Below are 20362 nucleotides of genomic sequence, written 5' to 3'. Positions count from 1 at the left end.
GTTAGAAGCTCAATTTTCTCCTTATCATTGTCATTCGTTTGATTAGCATGATTAATTGATGTTTCATCATAATATTCATCACTAGAGTTGTCAACAAGTAAATCATCATCCATAAGCAAGTCATCTTCATCACTATTGAAATCAACATACTCGGGATGTGTTACCTTTGGACCTTTGGCCATGAAGCATCTTCCAATTCCTTCACTTGGTGAATCAAATATGTCGTAGGAGTTGGTTGACACAAGTGCTAGACCGGCAACACCTTCATCTTGAGTATGTTCGGAGTCGAACTGATAGCTTATCTCGGAGTGATTGTCGGAGTCGGAGCCGGAAACCCATTCACCAACATGAGCTTGATGTCTTCGTTTTGTGTAGCTCCTTGATGACTTGTCCTTCCTTTCCGAATCCTTGCTTCTCCGTGAAGGTCTTCGTTCATAACGAGCATCTCTACTCCTCCTCTCTCTTGGTGGTGATTCTTCTCTTTTGCTTCTTCTTTTTGGAGAATCTTCTCTTATTTTGTAGGGTGCCGTACACTCATTGGAGTAGTGTCCGGGCTTCCCACAATTGTAGCAATTGCGCTCTCGACTAGAAGATCTCTTTTCATGATAAGACCTTGACTTGGAGCTTCTTTCTTTGCTTCTACTCTTGTAGAATTTGTTGAAGTTCTTCACCATTAAGCTCAATTCTTCATTGGAGGTTTATTTCTCACTTGATGATGTGAGGGCTTCACTTGAGGCTTTGTCAGCACCACTTGACTTGTTGTGAAGTTCCTCCTTGTCCTTGAGTGACATCTCATGAGCAACAATCCTTCCAATGACTTCCGTTGGCTTGAGATTTTTGTTGTTTGGTATCATTTGGATGAACGTGCACACAATATCATACTTTCCATCCAATGCTCTTAGGATCTTCTTGATGATGAATCTGTGGGTCATCTCTTCACTCCCTAAGCCGGCAATCTCATTTGTGATAAGTGCAAGCCTAGAGTACATTTCAGCGACACCTTCACCATCCTTCATTTTGAACTTGTCAAGCTTACTTTGGAGCACATCCAACTTGGATTCCTTGACGGACTCGGTACCGTCGTGCATATCAATCAAAGTATCCCAAATTTCCTTTGCATTCTCAAGACGGCTGATTTTGTTGAACTCTTCGGGGCACAATCCGTTGAAGATGATATCACAAGCTTGAGCGTTGTATTGCAACATCTTCAATTCTTCTGCATTTGCTTCACGGTTTGGTTCTCTACCATCGAAGAATTCACCTTGCAAGCCAATACAAATAATTGCCCAAACGGCGGGGTTATGTCCAAGAATATGCATTTTCATCTTATGCTTCCAACTAGCAAAATTAGTACCATCAAATCAAGGGCCTCTACGGTGATAATTTCCCTCGATACACGCCATACTCTCCTAGGTTGTGAAACCAAGGCTATGACCACCAAAAGCTATGGAAATCAAAGAAAATGGAGACCAAGGCTCTGATACCACTTGTAGGACCTTGAAGTATGTCTAGAGGGGGGGGGGTGATTAGACTACTTGACCAATTAAAAACTTAACCTTTTCCCAATTTTAGAGTTTGGCAGATTTTAGCTACTTTAGGACAAGTCAAGCAATCATCACACAATTTACCAAACTCGATGGGACCGAATAGTTAAACTCGGTCGGACCGATTTAGTAAACCTAGTGACCATTAGTGATTTTCGGTGGGACTAACATCCATCTCGGTGAGACCGATTCGGTTAGGGTTAGGGCATAACGTAATCTCGGTGAGACCGATTACACAAACTCGGTGAGACCGATTTTGGTAATTAGCTAACCAGAGAGTTGGTCAGGTAACTTCGGTGGGACCGATTTGCTCTTTTCGGTGAGAATGAAATGTTACAAAAAGGAAACAGAGAGTTTACATTGCAATCTCGGTGGGACCGATTGCTCACTTCGGTTAGACTGAAACGTTACGAAGGGAAACAGAGAGATTGCAACCCCATCTCGGTGAGACCGAGATCCCTATCGGTAAGACCGATTTGCTTAGGGTTTGTGGTAGTGGCTATGACTTTTGGAATCGGTGGCGCCGGATAGGAAGAATCGGTGTGACCGATTTTGGCTTTAGGTTTAGGTCATTTGTGGATGTGGGAAAGTAGTTGAGGGTTTTGGAGCATATCACTAAGCACATGAAGCAAGAGGCTCATTAAGCAACACCTCATCCCTTCTTGATAGTATTGGCTTTTCCTATAGACTCAACGTGATCTTGGATCACTAAAATGTAAAATGAAGAGTCTTGAGCTTTTGAGCTTGAGCCAATCCTTTGTCCTTAGTATTTTGAGGGATCCACTTTCATCATCCATGCCATGCCATTCATTGAGCTTTCCTGAAACAATATTCTTGGAATAGCATTAGCTCAATGAGCTATATGTTGTTATGAATTACCAAAACCACCTAGGGATAGTTGCACTTTCAAGGAGCTCAGCCGGCGTTGCATTTAATGTCGGCCCGGTCATGAATGGACATGTGTCTAGAGTGGGTTTCTCGGGTTCCACATGGGCGAGTTTCATGGAGGCGTTTGAATGCGGCATGGAGGCGTGTTTAGCCGGGCGTGCAACGAGTGGCACCCTCAACTCTGACCTAGGACACCGTGCCGTTCTTCCACTGACGTGTGGGCTCTTTGTGTGCATGGCCTGCATGTCAGTGACGCAACGTAGGCAGCGCATAGCAGAGGAACCTTTGGTGGGCTAGGGCAGTCAGAAGCGGGCATTTCATAAACCAATGATTGTTCATTGAGTGTGACGTCATCTTTTTCATGTAGACAAGCCTACTATGTTGATAGCCCGTTCGATACGTCGTGATTCATAAAGACCGCTGCAAACATCAATGTTCTGCTTATCACAGATAAGATTGATTAATACTCGTAACAATCCATGTCCTTAACAAAGGGTGCATGCGCGTATAGGTTGAGTGTGTGTCTTGCATCGTGTTCAGTGTGCATGCAGGCGTGCGAGTGTTGCGTGCGTGCATGGGTACGTTTTAGTGTTGCATGCATGGCTGCGTATGTGCGTGTGTTCGTTAGTGCATGTGTACGTGTCAGTGTTGCACGCCAGCATTCGTGCGTGTGTACGTGTCAGTGTTGCACGCCTGCATGAGTGCGTGTCTTGCGTGCGTGCATGTGTACGTTATGTGTATGTGTGAGTGTTGCATGACTGCATGCCTGCTTGTCTTGCGTGCGTTCATGTGTGCGTCCGGGGTGAGGCTACACGTCAGTTGACTGACTTTTTCATCTCTGGTCATTAGATTTTCCAGCCGTTGGATACGAATTCAAGGGCCTCCAGTTTATCATCAAACTCCACCCCCTCTGAGCCGCCAGCCCCCGCCGCCCGCGGCCGGCCCGCCCTCCCCGAAACCACTCCCCACCGCCGGTCCACCGCCGCACCGGCCATCACTCTCGAAGCCCCTCCCCCTGCGTCGAGCTTTTTCTTCCACGATCCCCACCCCACCACCCAATGAACGCCCCCCAACCGCCGGTGACTGCCAACTAGAGGTCTCACGACTTTGAATACCCACCGACCACTAATTTATTACCATTACTAGAGGGTCCCTATGGTAACGTGCGTTGCTGAGTGTGGACTGTTTGACTGGTCAATTGATCGTGTTATCAACAAATTACGGAGCTGTATGGTGAGCCACTGACCGTATGATCACCCTAAAATGTACTCCTATTTTATTAACACAGTACAGACTCAAACTACCATTTCTTTCTTTCATATACGGGCTGACAGGTGGGCCCCACGGTTACGCACCCCGATGGTGCAACACTAGTTGCTCCGCGTGGAACGTTTGACTGGTCAATTGATTTTGTCATCAACAAAATACGGAGTTGTACGGGTGAGCCGGTGACATTATAATCATGACATGTATTTGTTTAACATGGTACAAACGCATGGGCTCATATATACGCGCAAGCACTCACCGCTATAAGCGCACACACGCGAACCCTACCCCTATGAGCACCTTTGAGAGAGTGGGCCAGCATATATGATCTTGAGATTTTAGGAAGTCACCATAGGTGCGTCGTAGTCGAGTGGAACGTCTCCTCCTACTGAACGTGCATCGCCGGAAATACTGAAATTAACACAAGATAAATGCGAGCACCGGGACTTTAACCTTGGTGGGCTCGAGAAACCACTATCCTCCTAACCATCCAACCACATGTTGGTTAGCACGACAAAATGTATGTGGTGACCGTGATGAGCTTAATATGAAGTCCAGTGACCATATCGTGCTTTCGCTTCAAATACAGTGACCGTAAGTGTCATCAACAAAATACGGAGCACGCATCAACTGCAAAGTCCGTCAGTGTCATCAACAAAATATGGAGACGTATCGTGAGCTAGATACCGTTGTACTATTGTATATGCTTATTTTCTTAGTGGCCGATTGCATGGGTGGTGTGGTGGGCACATAATTTCTAGTTGTGGTGGGTCAACATGAAGACTCATGGGTCGGTTCCATCCTGCGCCACATATAGGTTGGACCGAGACGTGTTATACGAAGACCCGTATGGAGGACTCGGCGTACAACACGAAGCTACCAGAGTCGCGGAGGATTCTATCCCCACTGGTGATAAGCCGACTATATATGATTTGTAACCCTAGGCCCTTAGTATGTTATACAAGCTTGGGGGCTAGTTCGTCGATAGTATACACACACGCACAATGCCTAGTATTCACGTGTACTTTGTACACACCCCTATCACTAATATACAGTAACAGGAGTAGGCTCTTTCTTCAACTGCAAGGGTTCGATCCAAACTAGGGTAAAACTTTGCCTCGTATTACCATCCAGCCTAACAGCCAGGGATATCCTTCCGAATGATATGATGAAATCATATCTGCCAACTACTAAGGGAGAGGTGTGTCGGGGCGGGGGGGCAATGTGTGTGTGAGGGGCCTAAAGATAATGTGCATGCGGGAGACACGTAGGCACATATATGTGCGTATAGAGGGCTAGTAGAGACCGTGCGTGTGTATATATGCATGTGAGAGAAATAGTGTTTTCCAACTGAGATTAGTGAAAAGAGTGGTACATAGTAGTCAGAAAGAGAGAGAGAGAAACAGAGAGAGCATGTGTGTGAGACACCTCGACAACCTAAGAGAGATTGTGAGCATGTGTGAAAGAGAAATGCTCATGCATATAAAGTGTGTGCACTTATGCGTTAGATAGAGAGAGATATATAACACGTTTGTGAGAACGGGGCGAGGCATAGTGCATCTACGTGTAAAAGGCGGTTCTACGCATTAAATTAAAATATAAATGACATTATTATTTTTGGATGAGATCATGAATTTTGAAAATTGCATATGGATGAAAATCGGTCTATCAGACACCCATACTCTATTGAATTCTAGCATGTGCATGTGTTTATTTCATATTATCGATCCAGAGTGAGAGCGGTTTGAAACACAGGCAATGAATGCTTTTGCAATTCATATATAAACATTAATTAGTGAACTCCATGTTGTTAGTGTGAAGCACTTTATACATTTTTCACTTGCATGGATACATTCCAAATTGCTAGCTACGAAATAGAATACATGTCGAATTCAACAAAAAGGGGGTTTCGAAGATTCGAATTCATAGGAAGTGCATTCATCTATTTGAACCGGAGATAATGGCATTTGTAAATCAGATGTAAAAGGGGGCATCAATCTTAATTGTGAGTTTGAACATGCTATATATATTCATACATACGCATATCTAACTTTATATTTTTTGCAACCAAGGAGATTATATCTGGAACCATGCATGAACTGAGGTAAGTTGCATATTTTTTAATATATACTCATGTACAATGTATATTCAAATATACCCCCTCCATTCCAAAATAGTCGCAGCTTTAGGATTTTCATGAGTAAAGATTTGTGAAGTTTGACAAATCTTGAAAGTTCAATTCAAGAGAACCGAAAATGTTAATGCTTCTGCTCCCAAATATTGAACGAAGCGCCAAATAGGACTCTGGTCACCTGAAACCGCGCGAGACTAATGTTTGGTGGTAGGAAATTACTGTCCTGACTTTGGCCCGTGTAGCCTATCGGCCCGATGTCCAAAGGTCTAAACCGGGGTAGGTTTGTAACTTCACCAAGATGCTAGCCGCAACCGCCTCCGAGAAGCATTCATACGCCGTGGGCACCTAAACACCCATGCGCTCGGCTGATATCTATCCCGCCCACATTTGGGACACCTCACATGACTGTCCTACCCCAACCCGCAATATGTCCGAAATTTTAGATGGGGGCAAAGTTTGTAACTTTCCCCAAATTTCAAAAAAGCGCCTCTCAAACCGAAACATTGTTCCTCCTAAGTTCCCCGCCTCCCTCCGTATCCCCATTCATACTCCGTGGGCGCGAAAACACCCTCTCCACCAGCCGTGAAACCCCTGCCTCCTCCGTCCTCCACCCCATAGCGGCCAATCCACCGCCGCCCTCCTCCATCACTGTCGGTGTTCTAGGAATGGGGGTCCCCAGACTTGCCTGCCTGCGGCCTGCGTTGTGGCTCAAGGGGCGGCCCAGCATGGCCCATCTTCATTAACACGAACTCAAGACCCTCGCGAGGGGCCAAGCCTCCCGGGGAGGACGACAGGAGGCTTCCTCAGGCACGGCCTCGTCAGGCTGGCTCGCGAGGAGGCGGAGAGATCAAGGTAGGGTGCCTCGCGAGGTGCCCATGATGCAAGCCATGACGACCAAGGGCTCCAGGCGGGCGCCAGCCCGCACAGTGTCCTTCTTTCCTGTTTGGTGCAAAGGGGGCAAGCGCAGGCGAGAGCATCAAGCAAAGGCATACATTTCGGTGCAACAAGACCAAGATCGTCGCAACGGCAGGAAGGAAGTCACCGTGGAGCCCAGGAAAGCGTCATCGCCAGAGCCTTTGACAGGCGAGGACCAACTTTAGTCAGGATAAGTGTACTAGATGTTCCCCTTCAAAATGGCCAATTGTTGGCGCCCTTCCCGCTCAATATTTGGGAAGAGGCCCTGGGCCTTTGCCTATAAATAGGACTAGAAACCAGTAGAGAGAGCGACTGAACTCCCCCTAGTAGTTCTTCGCACCAGCCAAGAACAGACCCTCGCGAGGCTGTTCTTCCTTGTACTGTTCATCATCAGCCCAAGAGGCAATCCATCACACCACACACTGGAGTAGGGTATTACACCACAATGGTGGCCTGAACCAGTATAACATCTGTGTCTCTTGTTCTGTTCCTTTGATTGCTTAGTTCATAGCGAAGCGGTGAGGTGCAGGTAGGCAGAGGGCTACATCTCCACGCGCACCCCAGTGTTCATATCTAGAGGGTCTGCCGGAACCCGAAATCCAACATTTGGTGCGCCAGGTAGGGGTGCGCCGAAATTTGTCTTCCACCGTCCTGTTCTTCACCGACCATCACGTCCATGTTAGACCTCGTCGGGCCCGCACCGAGCACCGAGCCTCTCTCGCTTCCCGCGTCACCTAGACGGCCCCCATCAGCGTCCACCCCCGCCGTTCGTAGTCGCCCACCGTCAACGCCGCCACCGGCCTGGCGGGGAACGAGCAGCAGGCATCGTCCCAGTATCCATCCATGAGGCGAGACGGACGCACTGCCACTCCCTCGCTCGCCCCGGCCAGTTCTTCGTCCCGCGCGCCCCGCGCGGCAATGGAGGCTCGGGCTGCGCTCATCGTAGTAAACGAGCTCCTGCGATACCGCCCAGTCGACGACGTCTACGAAGAGTGGCTCGACAGCGTCGCCGAGCTCGTCCGCGCCGCAGGGGGCTCCCCCGCGCCGTCCTTCTCGCTGCACCGTGCCCCGCCCTGCACGGGCAATGAAGCTCCTAGGGCGCCTCAGCCGCCTCCCCCTCAAGAAGGCGCCCTGGCCCCAAGGCGCATGGCCCCTGGACGGAACCCGCTCTGTCTGGCGCCAGCGCAGCAAGAGTGGAGCTGTCAAGAGGTTCCTCGCCCCCAAGAAGCTGCCCGAGTGCTCCCTACTCCAGTCTGTCGTGACCATGCTCCTGCTCCGGCGCGCCAAGACCCCGCGCTGCTCCCAGCTGCAGCGCATGGGGGCCCGCAAGACCAAGCTCCTCATCACCAGAGGCCTCCCGTGGCCACAGCAGGCTGCCGCGCCTTCACCACCGAGCTGCGCAGCGTCGCGTGGCCGTACAAGTTCAAGCCAGACCCGCCCCCTCGCTACGATGGCATGGCCGACCCTGCAGAGTTCCTCCAGCTCTACGAGCTGGGCATCGAAGCCGCCAACGGGGATGAGAAGGTCATGGCGAACTGGTTTCCCATGGCACTCAAGGACGGGACCCGCACCTCGCTCCTGAACCTGGCACCAGGCACGATCTCCTCCTGGGACGAGATGCGCACCCGTTTCATCGCCAACTTCCAAGGTACTCGCGACCGGCCACCTGCCGTGAGCGACATGCGCCGCATCAAGCAACAACCAGGGGAGACCCTGCAGAAGTACATCCAGTGCTTCAATAGCGCACGACTGAAGATTCCCAGGGTGACCGAGGAGGCCAGCATCTCAGCCTTCTCCGACGGCGTGTGTGACGTCAAGATGAAGGAGGAGCTGGCGATGCATGAAGATCTGTGCACTTCCTTGGAGCTGTTCAACCTGGCAACCAAGTGCGCCAGGGCTGAGGAAGGGTGACTTTCCCTTCTCGAGCTGCCAGCCACAGACCCAGAAGAGAACAAATCCAAGGCCAAGGACGTGAAGTACAAGGGGGATGCCATGCTCGCGGCAGAACCAGACACCAAGCGGGGCAGAGATCAGCCCGAGTCTTTCAAGGGCAGCCGTACTGTGTGTACCACAACCTCCACACCCACAACACCAACGAATGCCAAGAGCTCCGAGCCATGCGAGAAGGAAGGGTCAGCCGGTGCCCCGACCGCAACGATCGTGGCTACGGCCGAGGAGGAGGAAGGAACACAGGACGCTGGGAAGACTGCGGCCCTCGCCAAGGGTGGCGCGACCGACCTCGCGAGGATCGCTGGCAGGATCAGCCTCGCGAGGGAGACTAGAGGGATCAGCCTCGCGAGGATCGCCCGCAAGGAAACGCAGGCCTCCCTCCACTGCCTCCGCAGCCAAGGACAAATGAGGACTGAGGGAGTCCTGGATTAGGGGGTGTCCGAATGGTCGGACCAAGACCTTTGGCCGGACTCCCGGACTATGAAGATACAAGATTGAAGACTCCGTCCCGTGTCCGGATGGGACTTTCCTTGGCGTGGAAGGCAAGCTTGGCGATACGATATGAAGATCTCCTCCCATTGTAACTGACTCTGTGTAACCCTAGCCCTCTCCGGTGTCTATATAAACCGGAGAGTTTTAGTCCATAGGACGAACAACAATCATACCATAGGCTAGCTTCTAGGGTTTAGCCACTGCAATCTCATGGTGGATCTACTCTTGTACTACCCATATCATCAATATTAATCAACCAGGAGTAGGGTTTTACCTCCATCGAGAGGGCCCGAACATGGGTAAAAACATCGTGTCCCTTGTCTCCTATTACCATCCGCCTAGACACACAGTTTGGGACCCCCTACCCGAGCTCCGCCGGTTTTGACACCGACATTGGTGCTTTCATTGAGAGTTCCTCTGTGTCGTCGCCTTTAGGCTCGATGGCTTCTTCGCTCGTCAATCGCGATGCGGTCTGGGATGAGACTTTTCTCCCTGGACAGATCTTCCTATTCGGCGGCTTCGCACTGCGGGCCAACTCGTTTGGCCATCTGGAGCAGATCGAAAGCTACGCCCCTGGCCATCAGGTCAGGTTTGGAACCTTAAACTACACGGCCGACATCCGCGGGGACTTGATCTTCGGCGGATTCGAGCCATGACCGGGCGCGCGGCAGTGTTACGATGGGCATGATTTAGCTCTGCCATCGGACAACACCCAGAGCATCGCTCAGGTGTCCGCTCCGACCATTAGCTCGGAGCCCACTGCGCCAGTCGGGGATGGATGGTTGGACGATGCCCCGGAAGCTGGAACCTCTATGGCGATAGAGCCGGATACCAGCTTAGCCCTTCGCAAGGCCCGTGACTCCAAGGTGTCAGACTCCGTAAATCCCGCACCTCTTTCGATTAAGCCTGATTGGGCTCCGGTCATGGAGTTCACCGCCGCGGACGTCTTTCAGCACTCGCCTTTTGGCGATATCTTGAATTCATTAAAGTCTCTCTCTTTGTCAGGAGAGCCCTGGCCGAACTACGGCCAACAGGGTTGGGATGCAGACGACAAAGAAATTCGAAGCCCACCCACCACCCACTTCGTAGCCACTGTCGACGATTTAACCGACATCCTCGACTTTGACTCCGAAGACATCGACGGCGTGGACGCCGATGAAGGAGACGATCAAGAACCAGTACCTATAGGGAACTGGAAAGCCACCTCATCATATGACATATACATGGTGGACACACCCAACAGAAATGACAACGAGGATCAAAAGGATGCGGCCAGGGATCGCTCCCTCGAAAAAAATCAAAGTGGTGGCGTAAGCGCAAGGCCAAGCCCCACCTCGACAAAGACCCAGCCATAGAGCAGGGTGAATCAATGAAAGACGAACATGCCATCGAGCATCCGTCCAAACAGGGCGGACAATCCGAACAACTAATCCCCGGGAAAGATAATAGCCCGGACGACCTCACGTCGGACAAATTGCGGGAACATCAGAACCTCAACCAAAGGCTCGTTGCCACTGCACATAGCCTGAAAAAGCAGAAGCGGAGGCTCAATACAGCGGAAGACGCGCTCAGGATCAGATGGGGAAAAGTACTCAATACCGCACACAAGTACGGCAGCAGTCGTCACACAAAGAGCTATCCAAAGCGGAAACTACTACCAGAATTTGATGAAGAGGCCATAAAGCCCCCACAGTCAAAAAATAAGGAAGCCACAAGGTCGGATAGACGACCCTACAATCAATCTCACGCATCAAAGGACGCCGCACTCAATATGGCGCGCGATTCGTCCAAGAATTTGCATCAGAAAACTGGCCCAACCAGATCCATCTATAGGCCAAGAAATCAGGCTCCAGTGAGTAATGCAATGAAAAAAACACCCAAACATCGCGGCACGCCTAAATACTGGGGCACCGCACACCCCCTATGTTTTACCGATGAGGTGCTGGACCATGAATTTCCAGCCGGATTCAAACCCGTGAACATAGAAGCATACGATGGAACAACAGACCCTGGAGTCTGGATCGAGGACTACATCCTCCACATACACATGGCCAGAGGAGACGACCTCCACGCCATTAAATACTTACCCCTTAAGCTCAAAGGGCCAGCCCGGCATTAGCTTAAAAGCCTTCCCGAAAACACTATGGGAAGTTGGGAAGTGCTTGAGGATGCTTTCCGGACAAATTTTCAAGGGACCTATGTCCGACCCCCGGATGCAGATGATCTAAGTGATATAACTCAGCAGCCCGAAGAGTCAGCCCGGAAGCTCTGGAACAGATTCCTTATCAAAAAGAATCAGATAGTCGACTGTCCGGACACAGAGGCCCTAGCAGCTTTCAAACATAGCGTCCGAGATGAATGGCTCACCAGACACCTCGGCCAAGAAAAACCGCGAACAATGGCCACGTTAACAAGCCTCATGACCCGCTTTTGTGCAGGAGAGGATAGCTAGTTGGCAAGAAGCAGCACCAGCGACCCGAATACGTCCGAACCCAGAGATGGGAACGGGAAGCCGCGCCGTAACAAAGAACCGCGCCGGATCAAGGACAACAGCCCGATGAGCACGGCAGTAAACGCCGGATTCAAAAGCTCTCGACAAAATCAGAAAAAGCCGCCCCCCAAAGACGATAGGGACGAGCTATCCAACCTCAACAAAATCTTGGACAAAATATGTCAAATCCACAGCACTCCGGGGAGACCTGCAAACCATACCCACAGAGATTGTTGGGTCTTTAAGCAGTCCGGCAAACTCAACGCCGAACACAAGGGGTTCGACACACCAAGCGAAGATGATGATGCACCCCACAAGCAGAACACCGGAGAACAAAAGAAGTTCCCAGAAGAAGTCAATACAGTAAACCTGCTTCATGTGACAAAGGGGAAGAGCAGAACGACACCTATGAAGACACGCGCCGTACGGCCAGCCCCAGAGGAGCAACGCCACTAGTTGTTACAACCAATCACCTTCGATCATCAGGATTACTCCAGAGGAGACCAGAATGCAGGCTGGACTGCCTTGGTCGTAAATCCAATTATTAACGGACTCCAATTTACAAACGCCCTTATGGATGGCGGAAGCGACTTGAACCTGTTATATCAGGACTCAGTCCGCAAACTCGGGGTAAACCCATTTATAGTCCACCTTGGCAACACTTCCTTTCAAGGAGTCACGCCAGGCCCGGATACCCCAAGTATGGGTACCCTTACGTTAGAAGTCATGTTCGGATCACCCGACAACTTTCGAAGCGAAAAGCTAACATTCCACATCGCCCCATTCATAAGTCGCTATCAAGCGCTACTGGGACGTGAAGCTTTCGCCCGCTTTAACACAATACCGCATTACGCATGCCTTACACTCAAAATGCTCGGCCCAAAGGGCATCATTTCATTACAGGGGAACATAAATTGACACCCAAAGTACGGGCAAAGGTGCGGCTTCCTGGACAGCCACCCACAAATCCAACCCTACTATCCTGGACACGGCTCGACGAGTCCGGCGTAAACATGTTTAATAACCGCATATCCCCGTACAAGGGGCTCCGTGTGGTCACGCCCAAAGACAATACGGCTCAACTCTTGCTCCAACTATATTTTGTTTATTTAAATATAGATTTCTTGCACGCTTATTTTTTACTAAGTTCCTCTCTTTCGTAGACGAACATCGTGCTACGCCCGTCCAGTATACGGCACAACGGAGACACAGGCGCAGACGTGCAGCAGGGACCCATTTCAAGGATTCTTTTCAGATTAAGACCCTGCTTAAACCTTTTTTACTGTCTCTTGTTGATAACATCCCCCGGTTTTCTCTATAACCGAGGAGGAGGCTGGCGTCTTGGCATGTGGCCACGCCAGAATTTTTGCGCGTACCTGGACACTAGGTTTTTTGTACCAAGGGCTCTATTTCGGCCAGTCTTCATAAAGACCGAATACCTTAGGGAGTGTTCGGCGTCGCGAGTTTGGCCCTATATGCATCAGCTCCGAATCATGTCTTTGGTCAAATGTTGGGTTTGCCCGGCTCCTGTGTTTTGCTGCCTTACGTTCCGTTATGTCGGCTAACGCGGCACCAGGAGAACTACTGCGATTGTGCCCCAGTTCGGCCAGGTGAGCACCTCAGTAGAGAAAGCCGAAAACTGACTGTCATGATATAGCGAGAGACTGGTCAACCACTCGATGACTCTCAGAATATTTAGGATTCCCCCGCATTAATGAAGGGCCGCTTCTCGGTCAGGCACACTCGCGCCCCGAATTCGGGCGAGCGCGGTGCCCCTAGGGGCTATTCAATAGCCCCACTGTCAAACTCCTATGGCTAAGTGAAAGTGATAAAGCATTATAGTCCGGTTGCCTAGTTCTCCGCGCCACCACCTCCTTTGTAGGACCAAGACACTGGATTAAGTGTGAAACGACGCCTTTTTGCGAACACCCCCGCATTCTATGCGTGGGGGATGAAGCCAACGACTGCCATCTTTCAGGTTATATACAAATATGCACATTAAACGGCCGCACAGGAGGCATCATGATTCTTGCAAGCACAAGTATAAAAAGATTTTTTTTCATAAAAACAAAATTCATTTTACAAATAGTATAAGCTATTCGAACACAACATCCTTCGAGCACTGCGACTCTATTATATGAGCGCCAGGAAGAACTTACTCAAAATAGTGCTTGGCAGGTACTCGGCTTTCGTCCGAATCCTGGGACGCAACAATACTGGCCTTCATATCTGCCCAGTATGTTTTGACACGGGCAAGAGCCATCTGTGCGCCCTCTATGCACGCCGACCTCTTCATCGCATCAGCATGCGGCACCAAACCAAGGAACTGCTACACCAAGCCAAAATAACTCTTCGGCTCCGGCTTCTCCGGCCATAGACGACTCACAACATACCTCATGGCGAGTCCGGATAACCTGTTCAGCTCCGCCCAGGAGGCCAAACGGTCGGATGATAGTGGGCGTTCTGGATTGTGGTATTGCGACCAAAAAAGCTCTTCTAGTCCATGGTCACCTCGGCTGCGGAAGTGTTCAGTCGCGTCCGCCGCACTTGCTGCCAAATCTAGATAAGCATTTTCCGCACTCCACTGCCGGTCTAATGGAACATACTTGGGGTCTCCGAACTTCAACCGCAGCATATAAGGCTTTCCAGCCGTGATATCTCCAGCCTGACGCAGCTCCTCCTTCATCGCTCTCATGGCAGAGCGAGTATCCTTGTCTTTGGCAGTGATCTTTTCAAGGTCCTTCTGAGCCGCCCGATCTTCTTGTTCAAGAAATTTACAGCGGTCGGTAGCATCCTTCAATTTTATGGCCATCCCGGCTATTTCCCTCTGGTTCTGGCAGTGAGCAGCCTGTTCGGCTTTTAGCTCTTCAGCCGCTTTAACGGCAGCCACATCACTTTTCCTTACTTGCTCCTTGGCTCGGGCAAGTTCCGCCCGAAGGTTCTCCACGGTAGCAGCACCATCTACAAAAAGTATATATATATATAAGGCCCGAGCATCGAGCTCCTATTACTGGGTGTCTTTTGAACATACCTTGAGCCTCGTCTAGCCGCTTATTTACAAGGGCGATGTCGGCATCTGCTACGCCAAGTTGCCGCTTTAGTTCGGCAGATTCATCAGTCCGGCTAGCCACTGAACGCCTCGCCACCTTCATGGAATAGGCGACATATTATACTTGGGGTTATGATCCTCTGTGCGCTGTCACTCGTGATGACACACAGAGTCTCAGGGGCTACTATTCATACAAGGCACATTTAATATGCGGCTCTACCAAAAGGTACACCTTTTTACGTACCTCAAAGTCTGTTAGTAAACTCCTGGCAGCCTCGTACAATCCGCTTTCCGCGGATGAAATCCTTCCAATCACCGTATCCATCAACATATGGTGTTCTTCTGAGATGGACGCCCTGCCAAGCAGATCCTTCGGCCCCACCGCCGACGCGCAAGAGGGTGCCGGACTAGCCTGAAGATCTTTTCTACGGTCCGGACTTGAAAAAACCCTCTGGGACGATACCTCGGGGTCGCCAGCCTCGTGAGACGGTGCAACAAGGGTAGGCGTTTCGCTCTCTATCATCTCTGGACGAAGATCCCCTGAAGATGAGCTCTGCTGAGAAGGGTTGAGATCCGAACTGCAAGATAATGTTTCGGTTATTTTCCTCAGGAATAAAACATGAGTTTGATTCATTATGGAACCCCTCCCTTCACTTATGTCTCGGGGGAGAGCGGGTCCCCTTTAGGGGGCGATTCGGCCGGGGCGTTCTCCGGTGCCGAACCCTCTGATGACGATTTCTTTCCCCGTTTTGAGGTTATCACCTTCGGGTCTTCAGAGGTAGTCCTTTTCTTTCCCTGGTCGGGGGAATTTTCGATTCTTCCCTTCCTAACGGCCTCCTTCGCGGAGGCGGTAGCTCCTTGGTTCCCCCCTTCGCCTTCCGCCAACGGCACGACCTCCAGCATCCTGGTCAGCATGGGATTCGGCACGGTCTCGGGCAAGGGGGCTGGACACCTGATAATCTTTGCCTTCGCCATCCACTCTTGTTCAAAGGAAAACTCTGCTAAAGGGTAGATTTAATAAAAATATGGATGGTGTATCCAAATACGGGGCTACTTACTTTAGCATCCGGGCGATTGCAGCTCAGACCTGCGTCCTCGGACAAATCCGGACACCTTGCTTATGATCCGAAGAACAATTTATACATTCTCCACGGGTGTCATTCCCATGAAATGTTGTAGGACTCGTGGTCCCTCCGGATTGAACTCCCACAGGCGGAGAGGTCGTCGTTTGCAGGGCAGTGTGCGGCGAATCACCATGACTTGCGCCACTACGGTCAAATTGATATCTCTTTCTAGAAGATCTCGAATACGGCCCTGCAGCAAGGGCACGTCTTTGCGCGGCCCCCAGATAAGTCCTTCATTAACCCATGATGCCAGCCGTGGTGGGGGACCCGAGCGAAAAGTAGGTGGTGCCACCCATGTGGTGCCCCTAGGGGCTGTGATGTAAAACCAGTCCCGTTTCCATAAGCCGAGCTCCTCTTGAAAAGAGCCTTCGGGCCATGGAGCGTCATCCATCTTGCTTATTATAGACCCTCCGCACTTAGCGTGCTACCCCTCGATCATTTTCGGTTCCACTTTGAAAGTTTTTAACCACAATCCGAAGTGAGGGGTGATATGGAGGAAGGCCTCGCACACGACAATGAATGATGAGATCTGGAGGATGGACTCCGGAGCTAGGTCGTGGAACTCCAGCCCGTAGTAAAACATAAGCCCCCTCACAAAGGGATCGATCGGGAAGCCTTGCCCCCGAATGAAGTGAGATGCGAACACCACGCTTTCACCGAGCTAGGGAGCGGGAACAACTTGCCCTTGAGCAGGCAGTCTATGCGAGATTTCGCCCGTTAGATACCTGGCTTCTCTCAGCTTTCTTATATCTTCTTCCGTAATGGAGGAAGGCATCCACCGGCCTTGAAGGTCGGAGCCGGACATCGTCAAAAGTCCGAAGCACCTAAAACTAGAGCTTTGGGTGTTGGAACTCGAAGCGAGGGGCGGATTTGATTGGTTTGAGAAGAAGGGAGCCGGGCCTTGGTTCCTTTATAAAGGAGGTGAATACCAAGGGCCCTCCCCGTAACCGTTTCAGACTCGCTTTCAATTAGGGATTCGTACCTAAGTCACGGTTGGGTTACCCACGCCCGTATTGATGAGAATCCCGGAATAAGGGGACACGATCTCTACTTTGACAAGACGCGCCAAGGAAACCGCCTCGCTAAAACGCGCTGAGGTGGAATAGTAAAATAAATAAAAGCCTGGCCGTGGCATGATGTCACGCCGCGGAATACGTCAGTAGATCCAATTGATGCAAATATTATTCTCTCTACGGTGGAATGTGGAACTTATTTTGCAGAGTCGGACACTACCCTGGTGTTCAACATCTTCTATGGAATATTCGGAGGAGGAACCCGCCTTGCAATGCCGAAGACAACTTGCGCGCCGGACTCGTCGTCATTGAAGCCTGGTTCAGGGTCTACTGAGGGAGTCCTGGATTAGGGGGTGTCCGGATGGCTGGACTAAGACCTTTGGCTGGAATCCCGGACTATGAAGATACAAGATTGAAGACTCCGTCCCGTGTCCGGATGGGACTTTCCTTGGCGTGGAAGGCAAGCCTGGCGATACGATATGAAGATCTCCTCCCATTGTAACCGACTCTGTGTAACCCTAGCCCTCTCTGGTGTATATATAAACCGGAGAGTTTTAGTCCATAGGACGAACAACAATCATACCATAGGCTAGATTCTAGGGTTTAGCCACTCCGATCTCGTGGTAGATCTACTCTTGTACTACCCATATCATCAATATTACTCAAGCAGGAGTAGGGTTTTACCTCCATCGAGAGGGCCCGAACCTGGGTAAAAACATCGTGTCCCTTGTCTCCTGTTACCATCCGCCTAGACACACAGTTCGGGACCCCCTACCCGAGATCCGCCGGTTTTGACACCGACAAGGACAATCATCAGGACGATGGGGCTGGGGGCTTCCAGGAGCCCCGCGCGATCGCCTGCATCCTGGGCGGAGCTCAAGCCCCAGCCTCTCAACGCATATTCAAGTAGTTCGCCCGCGAAGTGAATGTAGTCCTCCCCAAGCTTGAAGCCACGCGCCCCCTCAGGTGGTCGGGGTGCGCCATCACGTTCAGCTCAGCGGATCAGCTCAAGTGTGTGGCCACAGCCGGAGTCCTCCCAATGCTTTGCTCCCCAGTCATCAGTAACGTGCAAGTCACCAGGACCGTCATCGACGGCGGGGCAGGACTCAACGTCCTCTCCATAGAGACGTTCAACAATCTCCAAGTGCCTTATGATCAGCTCCAACCAACCAAGCCTTTCTCTGGAGTCACCGACGGCTCCACAGTTCCAATCGGGCAGGTCCGCCTCCCTGTCACCTTTGGGGCCCGCAACAACTACCGCACCGAGCTCATTGACTTCGACGTCGCCCACATCCACCTGCCATACAACGCCATCCTCGGCTACCCAGCTCTTGCCAAATTCCTCGGCTACAACGTCCTCAAGATGCCAGGAAGCGGTGGAGTCATCACGGTGCCCTGTGAAGAAAGAGACGCAGTGTGCTCCCTGGAATGAGCTTTTCAGGCCGCATCACTTGAAGACCCAGATCGCGGGAGCGGGAGGCTCCCCGAAGCCGCTCCTCAGAAGAAGAAGACATCACCAGGCCTGACCCCTCAGGGTCTGCGCCAGCTCAGGGGGCACCTCCTTCTGTCGCACAGGGAGGCGTGCCCAGCGCCCTCCTCGAGCAGGGCTCGAGGGCTCCCTCCTGGAGGGCCACCGACCTTGCTAAAGTCACGAGGGAGGCGCTTGGGCACCACTTGGAGGCGTGTTTCAGAGCACGTTTCCCTCAGGAAGGAGCAAAGCAAGGAGGGCCAAACCCTCAGAAGTTTGTTAGTCAGGTCACACAGGAGTTGCAGGAGTCAAGAGTCATGAGTGGCAGCCGCCGCTTACTCACCGCAGCTCCCCATCCAGGCGAGGATGGTGGGTTGCGCGTCTGCATCGACATCCTAGGGCTCAACCGAGCTGCCTCTCAGGAGCCTTTCTGGCCCTCACGCGTGGGGCGCTGCGAAGGCCCACCCCACAGCTACGTACGCATGCCCTACGGCTTGCCGAACGCGGCTGCAGTGCGCCAGCGCCTCATGAGGAGCACCCTGGAGGCTCAGGAGGCCAGGCGTTCCGTAGTCCTGGCGGAGATGGTTCGCGAGGAGCCACCGGCGCCTCCGGAGCCTCCCGAGGCTCTTGGGCCTGGGGGCTCATGAAGATCGGCTCCCGCAGCCCGCTACATCTGCTACTTCAACACCCCTTCATCGTCAACACTATCAGGTGACATCTTTCAAGTTTCATTTCCGGCTGGGAGCGCCCACAGGACTGCATCATTCCTAGGCTGCATGGGTCCGTCCCTGTGGCGTGTATCCCTTTTGTTCATGTTTTTAACTTACCTTGTTGGGGCGCCCCTCGGGCTGCATCATCCCCAAGTCGCTCGGGTCAGACCCAACGGCATGTATCCCTCTCGCGTTTATTTTCTGGCTATGCATTCGACCCATCATGCTTGTTATTTGGTGCCTGTCCGTGGCACCCCTTCTTCCTTCGTGTCGGCCGCTTGCACGTTAAAGGGGGGGTACCTAAGCATCGCGACTTAGGGCTCCTACTGGCTCTCCAGCCCTCACCCTCTGGCTTTGTCCATGGCATCACGCCCTGGCAAACCAGCGATGGCTGAGACTCGCTCGAGGGCCGGGACCCGAGGACGTAGAGCATCGACATCAAACCGAGCTTGCATGTTAAAGGGGGGGTACCTGAGCATCGCGACTTAGGGCTCCTACCGGCTCTCCAGTCCTCACCCTCTGGCTTTGTCCACGGCATCACGCCCTGGCAAACCAGCAACGGCTGAGACTCGCTCGAGGGCCGGGACCCGAGGACGTAGAGGGTCGACATCTAACCAAGCTTGCGCGTTAAAGGGGGGGTACCTGAGCATCACGACTTAGGGCTCCTACCGGCTCTCCAGCCCTCACCCTCTTGCTTTGTCCACGGCATCGCACCCTGGCAAACCAGCGAAGGCTGAGACTCGCTCGAGGGCTGGGACCCGAGGACGTAGAGCATCGGCATCTGGCCAAATTTGCAGGAACACACAAGTTAAGGCCCAGTGCCAGGCGCAACCCGCCTTGAGGTAGGGCCCCGTGAGTCCCGCGCTGGCTCACGGGTGCCCAGATACACCTCCTCATGCCCTACCATGCCGGCCACATGTCAGGGCGGGGCTGTACACGCCCCGGGGGCTCCTCCCAGAGGGGAGCACCCTCCCACGCACCAGTGGAAGCACCATGCTCCGCGCTGGCTGACGACACTGCCGAGGAGCGGCTATGCCCGTACACAAACGGAAGCGCTATGATCCGCGCTAGTGATAAACAACTGAGGGTGGCCCCCGGCCGCATCAACCTCAAGGAGCCCCGAGCTCAGTGTCTGGCCTCATCGCAACGCCTCCCCTCGGTAGCGCCACGCGAGGGGGCTGGGCACGGGGGCTACGCCTGGGTCACGCTCAGGCGTACGCCACCCAACCAGGCCTCTCGGGCCTGGTTCGTCATGCGTCTCTCCCCCAGCGGAGCCAAGGTACGAAGGCCATTTGAGCGTCAAGGGGGACTCCCGAGC

The sequence above is a fragment of the Triticum aestivum genome, chromosome 7B, assembly GCF_018294505.1.
Source record: "Triticum aestivum cultivar Chinese Spring chromosome 7B, IWGSC CS RefSeq v2.1, whole genome shotgun sequence".
Taxonomy (NCBI): Eukaryota; Viridiplantae; Streptophyta; class Magnoliopsida; order Poales; family Poaceae; genus Triticum; species Triticum aestivum.
This window is presented reverse-complemented; position numbering follows the sequence as displayed.